The sequence below is a fragment of the Kogia breviceps genome, chromosome 10, assembly GCF_026419965.1.
Source record: "Kogia breviceps isolate mKogBre1 chromosome 10, mKogBre1 haplotype 1, whole genome shotgun sequence".
Taxonomy (NCBI): Eukaryota; Metazoa; Chordata; class Mammalia; order Artiodactyla; family Physeteridae; genus Kogia; species Kogia breviceps.
Genome location: NC_081319.1, coordinates 103,076,974 through 103,091,375, shown reverse-complemented (window position 1 = coordinate 103,091,375; position 14,402 = coordinate 103,076,974). Strand labels below are relative to the sequence as shown.

At 50.5% G+C, this 14,402-nt stretch overlaps 1 long non-coding RNA gene across 1 annotated transcript; it reads right to left on the bottom strand.

Moving 5' to 3' along the window:
* Positions 1-7,163: 7,163 nt before the first annotated feature.
* On the bottom strand, positions 7,164-9,966 carry LOC136792044 (uncharacterized). Its single transcript, XR_010835185.1, has 3 exons — positions 9,851-9,966; positions 9,218-9,334; positions 7,164-7,418 (listed from the first exon to the last, which is right to left on the bottom strand). It is a non-coding gene; the product is annotated as an uncharacterized lncRNA (long non-coding RNA).
* Between the last annotated feature and the right edge of the window lie 4,436 nt (positions 9,967-14,402).

Genomic DNA, 14,402 nt, shown 5'->3' with positions numbered 1-14,402 from the left:
GGAGGAAGTCAACTCACCAACGAGAGGAGTTTACAATTAGAGTTTCAGTTCAATCCTCTCTCTAACGGTAGGACCAGGACTCCTGGGGCAGCTTTCCGACATGTAGAATAGACTTTATTTCAGAGAAACAAATGCCTTGTCATGCAGCCAGACCAAATGCCGTGATGGCAGCTACCACTAGGATAGATGGCACCTTTGGGTACCCCCTCCCAGGGGAACCAGTTGCATATGACTTGACAAGAAGATGACACCTTTGTGCAAAGCAAAGGGGTACCCGTCCTCTGGGCAGACGGAGGCCCATATGCTCAGACACATGGCTTGGTAAGTGGACACATGCCAGATTTCAGTCCCCAGTGCCCCCCTTGTGCAGTCCACAACCTGTACAACCTTACCCAGCGACCCAGGCCAAGCTTTGGAATCTTCTCCCACCACGTGGCACAGGTTGAGGAAAGAGAGCTAAACAAAGGGAATCTTCTGCCTCAAGAAGGCGCCAGTCTCTGCCCGTTGACTGACGGTCCCTGATCTCACCTCCAACCCACCCTACCCAGTCCCCACTCACCTCTACCGACCAACCAAATTTAATAAGGTGACACCCTAGCTAAGATTTATCCTGGAGGCAAAACTGCTAAGTGGAACAAACACATTAACTTCTCTCTACTCTCGCTTGTTCACTGCCCTTCTCCATATTGACTCGGAACTCACCTTGCTCCATTATAACAACAGTCATTCGCAACCTTGCTCCGTGACCTGAAATTTGGGGAACATCGCTCCCTCCAAGGAGCCGTCTGTCTCTGGGGCCCAGGCTGGGTGAAAGGTCCCTCTTGGGGGCTCCCCAGCACCTCCCCTTGACCGTGGTGGGACACTAACCACATTATACTATAATTGCTTATTCGCTTTTTGTCTCTTCTACTAGGACATAAGCCACCTGAGAGATAAACCAGGTCTTGTTCACCTCTGCACGAATTCCAGCACTTGGCTTAAAATATCTGTTGAATAAATGGTCTAAGACAGAAAAATTACGCTGGTGGTGTACTGCACTAGTCTGCTAGGGCTGCTGTAGCAAAGACCACAGACTGAGTGGCTTAAAACAACACAAGTTTCTGTTTAATCCATTTTACCCGGCACCGGAACCCCACAGGATCACCAGAGAGATCTCCCTAAAGCCCAAATCTGGTGATGTCACTCTTCTGCATAAAGTTCTTAAAAGCCCCCCGCCTCGTGCCTGCAACACCCTCCATCTGTGGTGCAGTGGCCTCTGCACTCTGGGCCCTCCTCCTCTCGCCAGCATCCCCACAGCTCACTTTACAGTGAAGCAGCACGGGGCCGCTCGCATCTCCTGGAGCACAGAGTTCCCCTAAGCTTCCAGCTTTGCACAGGCTGTTCCCGTACCTAGAACGTGCTTCTCCCTTCTTACCTGGCTGCTTTCCCAAGGTCTCTGTTGAGATTTTGCTCTCTCTGGGGAGCTGTTCCTTATTCACGAGAATGGATTAGCTTTCCCTCCAACAGGCTCCGTTGCATCCTATCTCAGCGCTACTCACTGGGCTACGATCACCTGTTTATCTCTCGGTCTTCCCCACTCTACTGGGAGCACCTTGCAGGCAGGCGCTGTGTTTTCTCCAGGTTCTAATAGCGGGCCTGGCACTTAGTAAACTCTGATTGATTCCTGTGGAGTTGAATTGCGTCAGATCCAACAGGGCCCCCGGAAGTGGATTTCCTACCGCTCCTCTGCCACCCCCTTGGTGGACATCCATGATTACTACCCACTGTTTGGTCTCTTGCCGGCAACATGCTCCACCCTGGGTCTTCGACTCCACCCTGGATCCCGGTGTGCCCTCTCCACACCTCCTTGTCTGAGCTCCCAGATGTTCAGCCTGTCTTTAGACTCACGTGGCTGAGCGCTGAGTGAGGACCACCCTTTGATCCCAGTCATCCCCTGTGGAACTGAACCGTATCAGAATCCACTGTGCCCTGGGAAGTAGATTTCCTTCCCTGAACCTCTGTCTCCTTTGTCTGAGCCCCTAGTGAACGCCAATACTGACCAAGTGGACCACAATTTCCGGGTTCACTTTTCCACCCTGCCACGCCCGTCTGCCTACACCCAAGCCATCCAGGAGAAATCTGATGTGCAGGCCATCCATGTCATTTAAAATTTTCTAGAAGTGGGCTTCCCTGGTGGCGCAGCGGTTGATAATCCGCCTGCCAATGCAGGAGACACGGGTTCGTGCCCTGGTCCGGGAAGATCCCACATGCCGCGGAGCAACTGAGCCCGTGAGCCATGGCCGCTGGGCCTGCGCGTCCGGAGCCTGTGCTCCGCAACGGGAGAGGCCACAACAGTGAGAGGCCCGCATACCGCAAAAAAAAAAACCCAAAATTTTCTAGAAGCCACATTTTAGAGAAGGAAAAAGAAACAGGTGAAATTAATTTTTCAAACAATAATTCCACCAACAGCAGCGTTATTGCTTATGTATATGTATCTTTTTTCCATACAGCTTGGTATGAGGGATCTTAGATTCCCCCACCAGCGGTTGAACCCGCACCCCCTGCAGTGGAAGCACGGAGTCTTAACCGCTGGGCCGCCAGGGAAGTCCCAGGTGAAATTAATTTTAATAATATATTTTATTTAACACAATCTGTCCAAAATATTATCATTTCAATATGTAATCAATAGTTTAAAAAATTATCAGAAAAATATTTGACATCCTTGTGTTCATACTAAGACTTCACAATCTAGTCCGTATTTTTCACTTGCAGCACACCTCGATTTGGACTACTGTCATCTCGGTGCCTAATGGCTACAGGTGACCAGCGACTGCCATACTGGACAGGAGATGGCGTGTTAGTATTAATGGTAATAGCTAGCGGATACTGTGTCCTTACCACTTGCGCAGGGCTCTACCGAGCCTCTAAGACTTTTCATGCATTATCAAACTTACCTCTCACAGCAATCCCAGAAGCTAGGGACTTATGGTGCAAATGAGGAAACAGTCTCAGAGATTAAGAGACTTACTTACCACTGGTCTACACGGCCTCCTGACCAATAGAACACTTAGTAAGCATGGGATTTGCTAACACTTAGAAGTCACATACCAAAAGTGCATGTGAAGGCTAAAAAACGCTATGGATAACAGCCAACAAGTTTTGATGAGCAAATTCACATTTTGAAAGTCATCAGAGAGAACAGCCATATCCTTCCAGAAAATATCCCTCTGTGCCATGGCCAAAAAATGGATGAAAAGTCCGACAAAGGGTAACATTTATTATGTTCTCAGGCTTTGAAAACTTCGAAAAGAATTAGTTTAGAGAAAGTTCATTTTCAACAGGCTAGACACACAATTAAAATCAAGCTGGTTTCCTTCTTTGGTCCCTTCATTCGGCAAACTCTGTCAGCCTCTGGGGCCAGTGTTCTTAGTCTGGCATGCAGTGGCGGGGGCGTTAGCTGTTTTCCAAGACTTCTCTGTGATGGGGATAAGTGGTTTCCTTCTCTTGTCCCTTGTGAACCGAGAGGGATGCCCTCCTAGCAACCAGAAGGGGCGACCTGTCACCACCCTCAATATATGGAATAAAGATCATCTCCCAAGGGCTTCCCGGGCTTCCCTGGTGGCGCAGTGGTTGAGAGTCCGCCTGCCGATGCAGGGGACACGGGTTCGTGCCCCGTTCCGGGAAGATCCCACGTTCCGCGGAGCGGCTGGGCCCGTGAGCCATGGCCGCTGAGCCTGCGCGTCCAGAGCCTGTGCTCCGCAGCGGGAGAGGCCACAGTAGTGAGAGGCCCGCATACCACACACACACACACACACAAAAGTCCACTGTTTTTATTCATCGTTACTGTGTCTGCTTTATTATTGTTGCTAATATGAAATATGCAAAGAAATACTCTACCTAAAGAAAATTCCTCTCATTTCCCTTCTGCACCACTCAGCGCTGATAAAAAGCTGGAGAAAGGGGTTAGTAATCTTTCTTAATTCTGTTTCCCTAGGAAGTCCAGATTGTGTAGTTCACAAGCTCAGCCAGGAGGTGGCAGTCATACCCAATGAGAAAATCCTGACCCTCTGCCTCTAGTAGTTTTGCATTGCCCAGCGGATGCTTCCTGGACCTAATCTGATTCTTCTGAACGCGACTTCCTTCTTACAAAAACACCAGGCCCAAACAGAAACTAACCTCATCCTGCAGATAAAGAATGTTTGTGCCTTCCATGTTGTCAGACTCTCTTAGCTATAGCCAGACCTTCGGTATTTTCCCAGCAGCAAGACAAGAGGCAGCTGCACATCGTGGGAAGCAGAGCCCGCACACGCCCCGCGCGGAAGCCCCGCATCTTATCACATGGGCCTTCGTGGTGGGCGGACGGTGCACGAAGGGGGAGGACTCCTCAGCTGCGCTGCTGGACTGAGTCCAGCTCCGGGAGGGCCGAGCAGCCGGAGAATTCTGCAGGAAAGTAACAAGAAGCGGGGTAGCTGTTCTGTTGGGGTGACGGTGCTGTTCCCAAGCCCCGAGTCACTCAGACCGAGTGCTTTCCCACCAGCAATGCCCACGTGTCTTCCTCATGGGTGAGCGTTCCTGAGAGGCGGTTCATTGACATGGAACTATTGCCACCTCTTAAGCTACAGAACTAGGATGGCTGCTCAGAGGGTAAAGGGTTCTGGAGGGTCGGGGAAGCCACTTAAAGAGTCCAGACCTTTTACCCCAAGGGCAGTGGGGGCCAGTCAAAGATTTTAAGCAGGGCAGTGAGAGGGTGGACGGAACAGAGCGCAGAAGTGTCAAAGGAAAGAGGACAGAGGACGTTCTCTTCCTGTCCCTGAATCTCAGCATCCGGCCACTTCCGTCGTGCTTCTCATGACACGTTGTTGTGGCGAGTCACAACGCTCCCTAGGGTCCTTGCTCTGGCGAATCTTCACCAGGACAACAGCCCCCGTTTCCGTCGAGTGGCGGGCGAGGGGGATGACGGCAGAGCAGCTCGTGGGCTGCGGCATCAGAGGGGCCGCAGCTTCGGGATGTGTAGCAGTGCTATAAGCTCTCAAACCTCTATTTCCTTGTGCGTTAAGCGGGGGTGAAAGTACAGCAGCTCAGGGGCTGCTCGGAGGGTGGAGTGAGATCAGACAGGTAAGTCCTTAGGACAGCGCTCGAGCTGGAGGAAACGCTCGACAAACTGGTTACCACAGACGGAAACTCCACCTGGGAAGTGCTCGCGAAGCAGAGCAAATTCACCAGCAGATGCTGAGCGAGCCCTGGGGCTCATCACACGCACGATTCTATAACGACCCTGCACGCGCACACACACAGGCATAAAGGGCTTCTCCTCCATCCTACACACAGCCACACACTTCTTTGCTTCTGCCAAGGCGCCCTGGAGGTGTTCCCTTTTCCATCTGCGTGAAAATGCGTCCAGAGGGCCCACCTGGGCTTCAGCCCTCTGGGATTCTGTACCCCTGGGATGGTCCTGACCCTGGCCCACCATCCAGGGCTCGGCGGAGCAGGCCTCTGCTCTCACCGCGGCCGGCGAGAGGTCACCTGCTGCTTTTGATCAGTGACTAGAAACGTCGGCTTCTACAGCATCAGGCACCTTGAGACCCACACCAAGGCTCCGCACGTGTGTGAACCGCAGGGAAGGGCAGGGGTCCTGTGAGGTTAGAAAGATGGTGGAACTCACAGGAGTCGCATGAGGGAAAGCCATGCCCAGCGACAGCACGTGCACGCCCGCCAGCCCCTGAGCAGGAACCTGTGCCTGGCAAGTGAACCCGGCGCGCTGCCTGCCCTGCTGCGGGGCCTGCTGGCTCTTCTCGCTCAGCATCCAGAGAGAACCTGCACCGTTTACCAGCTCAGCCTTCACCCGGATCGACTCCAGATGCCTTCCCATGCCAAACGGGCGGGCAGCGAATGGCCCAGCCCTCCACGTCCAAGCTTCCAGAGCTCCGCAAAGGGGTCCCGCAGGAGGCAGGGGCAGCCGCCGGGACCAGACTCTTCTCATGTAACCGAAGGTGTGTAGCAAAACCTGTGAGGCCCAGCTTACAGCGTCCTATGCCCCAAATGTGGTTTCGAAAGTTGGTTTGGTGTGTTTTCCCAGCAAAACAAGGAGGCTTGGACAGCGCATTTGTAGAGCTCCTTCAAGGCAGTCAAACCCACTCCAGGCCTCATGCAGAGACTGGGAAGTCAGGGGAAGCCTGACAAGTTTGGGGGGGACTGGACCAAGGTCAGAGTTGGGGGAGAACTGGCCGGAAGCGACCCGGGGGAAGGTACACAGACACCCAGGGAGACGATCAAGGATTCTGGAAGCCACTTAGGAGTTTGGATTTACCTTGAGGGCAATGGGGCACCATCTGAAGGTTTTACACAGGGGAGACGCCGGACCACGAAGTGTGGAACCCTTCTCCCCCCAGGGGTTGGGATGGTGGGTGCAAACTCAGCAGGGCGGAGCATGCCCTTGGGAGGAAGGCCCTGGGCCCTCCCCCGGCGGTGGGCAGGGAACGGGACCCTGAGGATCTAGGCTTCAGTAGCGGGAGCCAGAGGGAGGGGGAGGGGTGCGTGTTCAAAAGGCCAACAGGCCACCAAATCCGAGATCAGAGGGGCTAGCTTTAGGTGGGGCGCAGGTGTGCGTAAACTTGGGGCATGTCTGCACTCTGCTCTCTTGGAAATGCCATCTCCTCCCAGCCTGGAAACTTTCATCAATCCAGACACAGCAACTGCGTGGCAGTGCCAGGACTGAAAGAGTGGTGCAAAACGGAAAGAAGTTTCCATCGTTTGTGAGGCATTTGTTATCTGTAAATGTGGGACAAAACCAAAGTCCGCCGCCCTTCAAGACGGAATAGACTGATTTCTCTTTGTGCACAGGGACTGCACGGAACTTGAGGCTTGTGGGAAGTCCTTTAAAGTTGAAATCGTTTTATGATATCATAGTGTTTTTCTTTTCTTCTTCTTCTTTTTTTTTTTTTTTTGGCAGTACGCAGTCCTCTCACCGTTGTGGCCTCTCCCGTTGCGGAGCATAGGCTCCGCGGCCACAGCTCATGGGCCCAGCCGCTCGGCGGCATGTGGGATCCTCCCGGACCGGGGCACAAACCCGTGTCCCCTGCATCGGCAGGCGGACTCTCAACCACCGCGCCACCAGGGAAGCCCCACGGTGTTTTTCTAAAAGGAAAGATAGTAATAAATAAATACACAACCTGCAGCACCAATGATAAGGTTACATTTTTTTCTTTGCGTTTAATTATTTATTTTTCGCTGCCTTGGGTCTTCGTTGCTGTGCACGGGCTTTCTCTAGTTGGGGGGGGGGGGCTACTCTTCGTTGTGGTGCGTGGGCTCTTCATTGCCGAGGCTTCCTTTATTGCAGAGCACAGGCTCTAGGCGCGCAGACTTCAGTAGTCGTGGCTCACGGGCTTTGTGGTTCTGCGGCACGTGGGATCTTCCCGGACCAGGGCTTGAACCCGTGTCCCCTGTATTGGCAGGCAGATTCTTAACCACCGCGCCACCAGGGAAGTCCCAAGGTTACATTTTTTTCTATTTAAATATATTAGTAAATAAATCCAAGGGCACTCAAGGACACACATCCCTAACCACGGGTCAGTTAGTGCGGGAGCAGACTGGCCAGGCTTTTGAACTGAAACACTTTTATCAAAGGCACACTGACTTTGCCCAAAGGACCATTCGTTCTCCAAATTGCACGTTTTGTAACACAAGCATTTTAATTTTGCTTGATATGTATTTCCTTTATTTGTAAATTTCACCTATTTATATATTTTTCATTTATTTGTTTGTTTGTTTGTTTTAGACAAAAGCCAGGATTAACAAAATGTAACCAAAAATACACCCAGAAACATAGGCTTATAGTATCGGAAACTCCCCTCTCAAAAGCAAGAAAGTTTCTTAGCTAATTCATGAAACCTTGGTAGGCTTCCATGAGATTTCGAAAATAGTTTCATGGCAAGATGGCTCACATATTTCTCCATGAAGAGATTAGAAACAGATTGATGATTATTGAAACAGAAAACATAAATACTACTGTATTTCATGGAATCTGAGGCTCCTTCAGTGTTATTTAATGAAGCACCAAGCAAGGAAAATTGTTGACATCTCACTGTATGTGTCACAATGCTTTCTTAGCACTTAGAATTTTTATTTTAAACGTGTTAAAAGAACTCTTTTAGACCTATTCGAACACAGAATGTATTATATCATGTATCACTCTTCTGCATACACAAAAAGGAAATAGAGGCTAAATAAATTGATTAAGGTATGCCTAAAACATTTCCCCCATGCAGAATCTACCTCTTTGGAATCACATTTGATGCAGGGCCCCTGGAATCCATGTTTTCCATCCACCACTGTCCTATGAGCCATCGAGGGCTTTCAGGAGAATTTTGGTAAGGCCATATTTCTTCTAAAAGTGCTCCACTGTTGTCTTCAGGATTTTCCTCCAAACCTCTGACACCTGTTCTCTAAGCTTTGATGCCCATACAGTGCCAGCAACACTGTGACACACAGCTGCCTAGCTCACAGCTAGAATAAGAGATCTCAGAATGGCTAGAGCACGAGAAAGTGTTCCTCCTAAAATCAGTGAAATGGGTGCAATGGACTGAATGTCCCCCTAAAATTCATATGTAGAAATGCTAATCTCCAATGTGATGGTATTCAGAGGTGGAGCCTTTGGGGGGTGATTGGGTCATGAGGGTGGAGCCCTCAGGAGGGATTAGTGCCCTCATAAAAGGGACCCCAGAGAGCTGCCTCCTCTTTCTGCCCTGTAAGGACAAAATGAGAAGTTGTGACCTGGAAGAGGGCCCTCACCCCACCCTGCTGGCCCCTTGGCTGCCATGTTTCAGTCTCCAGAATTGTGAGCAATAAACGTCTGATATTTATAAGTCACGCAATCTGTGGCACATTGTTACAGCAGCGGGAACTAAGACACATGATCACTTGAATTTGACATGCGCTTTTGCTGTCTCCCATCTCCACTTCCCCCCACTCAGGTACAGGTGTGTGTGTGTGTGTGTGTGTGCGCGCGCGCGCGTACGTGTGCGCACATGCGCATACATAAAGATAACTTTGGGAGAAGGAGGAAAATCTGGCATCCGGGATAAAAAGTAGGAAAGACCACATTTGAAAAAAGCATGACAAACTCCTGGTTTGGGATGATCACAGCTGTCAACCATCCAGAATATCCGAGACTAGTCCACAGCGTGACTCAGACATACGGGAAGCTAGACCTTGTGCATTAGGAAGCCAGGGGGAGACTCACCAGACAAAACAGCACAGGCATCTGGGCAGCCCCTGCGGGGTATGGATGGCGGTTTTCTCCTTTAACTTGCCCAGTGACGCTCCCATTATCATGCTCCCTGAGCTCCAGGTTACTCAGCTGCAAAAAGAACAATTATGGTGAATGTCTCACAGGGGGTGATAAAGAATAAATAAAGCCACCTATGGAAATGCCATTAATAAAGGCCAAATACTTTTTGGTTGCCCCCCCCCATTTATCCCACCCTCAATATATAGCCCCAAGCCTTACCCCAACGACTGAAAATAAATCAGAACTGAAAACAGAAAAACCAGAAAAAAAACAGAGAAACAAAATTAAAGCATGTTTTTGTCCGTATTTTACAGATTCCTGAGAGGAGACAATTTCTCCTGAAAACGTATTTTTGTGCAACAACATATAAACATAACCGCTAAAGATTGGGGGCATTTTTCTGACATTCTACTACAGAGTTATTTTTTTATACAGTTTTTCAAGCTTACACTCAATTTACAGCTATTACAAAATATTGGCTCTGTTCCCCATGTTGTACAATACATCTCTGCAGCCTGTCTTACACCCAATTGTTTGTACCTCCCATCCCCCCACCCCATATCGCCCCTCCCCGCCACTGCTAACCTCTAGTTTGTTCTCTGTATCTGTGAGGCTGCTTCTTTTTTATTCTATTCACTATCTTTTTAAGACTAGTATGTTTGCATGACTCAGATCTGTAGAGACATGAGTTCTGCTCTGTCCTTGGCATCCGCGAATGGAGTCACACTCTTCCCAGGCAGGGGCAAGTTCAGCCACGGGCAGACAGTCAGCAACGACGCAGCAGATCCCAAGCCCGGCTGCTCAGAAGGGCTCTCCCCTCCCTTTTGCCCAGGTCCACCTCCTGCAGCATCCTCCCGGGCCGTGCCAGGTGAAAGGCCCCAGCACAGGATGAGCAAATATAAACCTCTGCCTTCCAGGAAGCCCACAAACCTCCTTCCCTGGGGTTGGCTCCAGTCAAAGGCCGGGCTTGGCTGCAGTGGGCAGGGAGCCCAAAACACAACCCAAAACTCAGCAACGACTTTCTTTTATGGCTCTGGGAGATCAACACTTTGCCTTGGTTTCCCATCTCTATAATGAGAATAATAGCCTCGTCTCCTCTGGAAGTGTGTTCGGAGGACTAAGAATTTGTGAAATGTGACTGCTTTGTACCCTCTAATGAGTGGAACACAGAGGCATTGCTAAATATGACGAAGGCATGATTATGGCTGAACTTCCAGCCTGACCATTCAGTAAACCATATTCCATATTCCCATATGTATATATACTGAGAGAGAAAGCATGCGCGCGCGAGAGAGAACAACCCTCTCTCTCATTCACTCCTTCCTGTTCTTGGTGTGTGCAGTTTATTTCCCCTCTGCTTCTAGAAACAACACTCCTTTTCACTGGGCATCTGCACTCTCCCCACCATAACCACAGCACCCCATCCCGTCTCATTCCTATTTGAGAGCCCCAGGCAAAGACCCAGGCCTCAGGTCTGGCTAGTTAGAAGACTCCATCTTCATTAGCCCTGGTTTCCCTGAAAGCAGAGTACCTCATCATGCAGCAGTTTATTTGGGAAGAAGGTCCAGGGAGCAAGAATGAGGGGAGGAGGAAAAGTCACCCCAAAGATGTGTTACCGGCCACCAAGGCAGCTGCCTGGAAAGACATCTTGCTAGGCCCTTGGAGAAACCCACACAGGGCATCTCAGAACCATCCACCTGGGGGATGAGGGGCAGGAGCATTTCTCCGGTGGCCCCTGCCCCAGCCTCGCTGGCCCTTATTTACAGGCTGATCCTGTGAGAGTGCTGGGAGGGGCCCTACAGGGGTCCCTCACCAGGGTTTAGGGGAACGGTGGTGGGAGCCGGAAGCGTGCCAAGCTGAGATGGGACACGTGAGACCCGAAGAATACTGACCCACGGAGCGTGGACACAGCGCCTAAACAGCCCTGCGGAGCAGGGAACATCATGACAGGCGGGTCACCCTGCAGGGGAGGACCACCTTGCAACTCACAACAGGTAAGCAGAGCCTCTTGGACCTGTAGTGTACTTGGAGAGCAAGAGCTTAAGCCTCTGATGATTGTGGTGAATTTTCTATGAACATATTTAGACAACCAGGAAATCGCAACAAAATCTTATTTTAGTAGATTCAAAACTTATAACAGATATCATCTATCTATCTACCTATATTTATCTATCTCTATCTATCTATCATCTATATTTATCTCTATCTCTATCTATTTTATCTCTCTATCTATCTGTCATCTATATTTATCTCCATCTACCTCTATCTCTATCTATCTATTTTATCTCTCTCTCTATCTATCATCTATCCTACAGAGGGAACTGTCAGGATGGAGCTTCGTGATCTAAATTTTCTAACGAATCACAATCCTCAGGGTCTCATCTCCTTTTACAGTCTCAACTGTCACCTCTAAGCATGCGATGCTCGCCTCCACATCTTTGGTGCAAACCCCTGTCCTGAAGGTCCCTCCTGCATTTGCAGTGGCATTCTGGACGCTCCTGCAGGCACTTTCAGCTCGCCATGTCTACAACAAATCTCCTCCACGTCCACACGAAACCTCTTCTTCCTCCCAACCTCCCTGCCACCTTCCAGACCTCCCCGACCTGGCCTCCAGAGGAGCTGCCCCCCCGCTTCCCTGACTCCCGATCCAATCAGCAGCAGAAGTGACCTCTGTCTGTCTGCACGCACCACAGTCCAGGCCTCGCTTCCTTTGCTGGAGAGGCTCCAACAGCCGCCCCTGCCCCCTCCACCCCCGGGCTCCCCTGCCCTAGTCCCGCCGGCACACGGCACCCCTGGCCACTCAGCTGCCATTGCTCTCACTGTCCGCTAAATGCAGATTTCCTGTCCTGCGACGTACTCTTCTCTCTAATTCATGTAGCCAAACGGCCACCCCTGCCGGTGCCACCAAAGCACCGCTTTAAGAAATCCTTCCCAGGTTGCTTCATCAGTAACACTGATAGAAATGGCTGGCCCAGCAGGAATGGAGCTGTATTTCTTCCCTGGTATTTGCTTTCCTCTCCTCTCCTTCCTTCCTTTCCCCTCCCAACACACACAGAAAACAATTACACCTTTAAATACAGAAAGGACACTTCTCTGAAATAGTCACAGCAAAAATCAAGGATCTGCAGATGTCACACAAGGAGCAAAGGGGGGGGGGGGAAGAAGCATAAGGAAAATAGGGAAATTCCAAATTTTAACCAAGAGTCATCATGACCTCTTACAGCCTCCACTAAGAGAGGCATTTGTGACCCAAATCCTTCCAGAAGAATGGATCAAGGCTAGAATCAGAGATTTCCCAGAGGCCGTCCAAGGCAAGTAGGAGCCTCTTTCAAGGCCTGGAGACAGAAGTCTGTATGCCTGAAAATCATGAGAATCCTCTTTCCTTGACACCAAGGAGTTAAATAGGAAAATGTACATGCAAACAGCTATGAGGGGAAGGAGGAAGGGAAGAGAATGTGGCCCATTTCCTCACTCAGGCCAAAAGAAAATATGTTTAAATAGAACAATGAGAAGATGGTGTCACGATGAGATACTGCGTAGCGCGTCAGCTGGTGAGCTATTCATACACAGCCTGGCCTGGAGCTTGGCCGACCACGGAGACACTTCCTGCCTCCTTGCAATGACCCCTGTGGGAAACTGCTGAAAACACTGTGTGTATGTGTGCATGTTTGTGTGAGTGTGTACATGTGCGTGTGTGTACACAAGTGTGTGCGTGCCTGTGTGTGAGCATGTTGTGAGTGCCTGAGTGTACACGTTTGTGTGGTTTGCACGTCTGCATGTGTAATTGTGAGAGTGTGTGCACGAGAGTCATGTGCGTGTGTTTTGCACGTGTGCACGTGTGGTTCGTTGCATGTATGTGTGCGTGTTTTGCACGCGTGTACATGTGTGATTTGTCTGCGTGTGTGTGAGTGCATAGTGTGCACACGAGTGTCTCAGTAGAAGCCAGCACAGGCTGCTCCGAGGAACACCCACTCCCATTCCACCCAGAGCTGCCCAAGGCCGGTCTGATTAGTGGGGAGGGTGAAAGAGAAAAGGGCAGACAGATGAAAAATTGTTCCTCTCCCTTCATCTTCACTGTACTAAACGCAGGAGCCTTTGGGGTTGAAGACAGTAAGCCAGTATGTCCTAACCTGTATTCAGTGGGCACGGACCTGTGACCCTCCCTGTGGGACCCTCAGAGAAGCACACACCTTCCCCCTCCCCCGCCCCCTCCCCCAGCAGAGAAATAGACCCTTCCCGGCCCCCGCCCCTCTACTTCCGCGTGCAACCAAGCTCCTCCCTCCTCTCCTCACCGTGGTAGCCCCTGCCCTCAACTTCCTTAAATCAAAAATTGACAAATAATCCAAGGAAATGAGTATCCTCCCAATGAACTGAAGTTTTGCTCTATGCTGTTTGGATAATACCATCCTAAGAGAATACCTGGAAGTTACAGAACAGACTCATTAAACACCGCTACCAGTTCATAAGCCCTTGAAATGTCTTGGGAGTCCCAACGAAGACTCTTCCAGGGACAGAGGGCCGGGTGGTACCTAGGTCCGGCTTAGGAATTAGATTTCATTTCAGAGACCGCTCGCTACACTGTACTGAGACTGTTTCAGCGGCTGAATCAGGCCACCCTGGGGAAAAAAAAGAATTTTTGTGTGAAGTTGGGCCGCCTGCCTTGGGCACGGGAAAGGGAGGGGCACCAGCTTGCTATCCTCAATGGGCTACGTTCTCAGGCTTTGTCCTATCTGATCCACACAGCTCCTTGTACAATAAGTACCACCCTCATGTCATAAACAAGGCATCAGAGGGTTTCACACTCAGAAGGGAGGGATCCTTGTGTCCGGGAGATGCCGTTTGGCATTAGGACTCCCTACAGGCCTAGCTGCAACTTTTTTAGACCTACACCAGTGCCCTTCTCTTTGCACTGGAGCTACACCTGCATCTCAATCCAGGGTTCTCCCAGACTCTGTCACAGGAATCTGGGGCCCTCGGGAGCTCCCCACCTCTTCTCTCTGCTACTAGGTGATAAAGGCTGTCAAGTCCAGCATAACCTGTTGGGGATGTGCTGTGCTGATGAAGAAGGAAAGAAACGACACACCAAAGCTGCTGCAAGAATTAGCCGCGTTTACTGGCAGGAGCTAGGTGAGCCCTC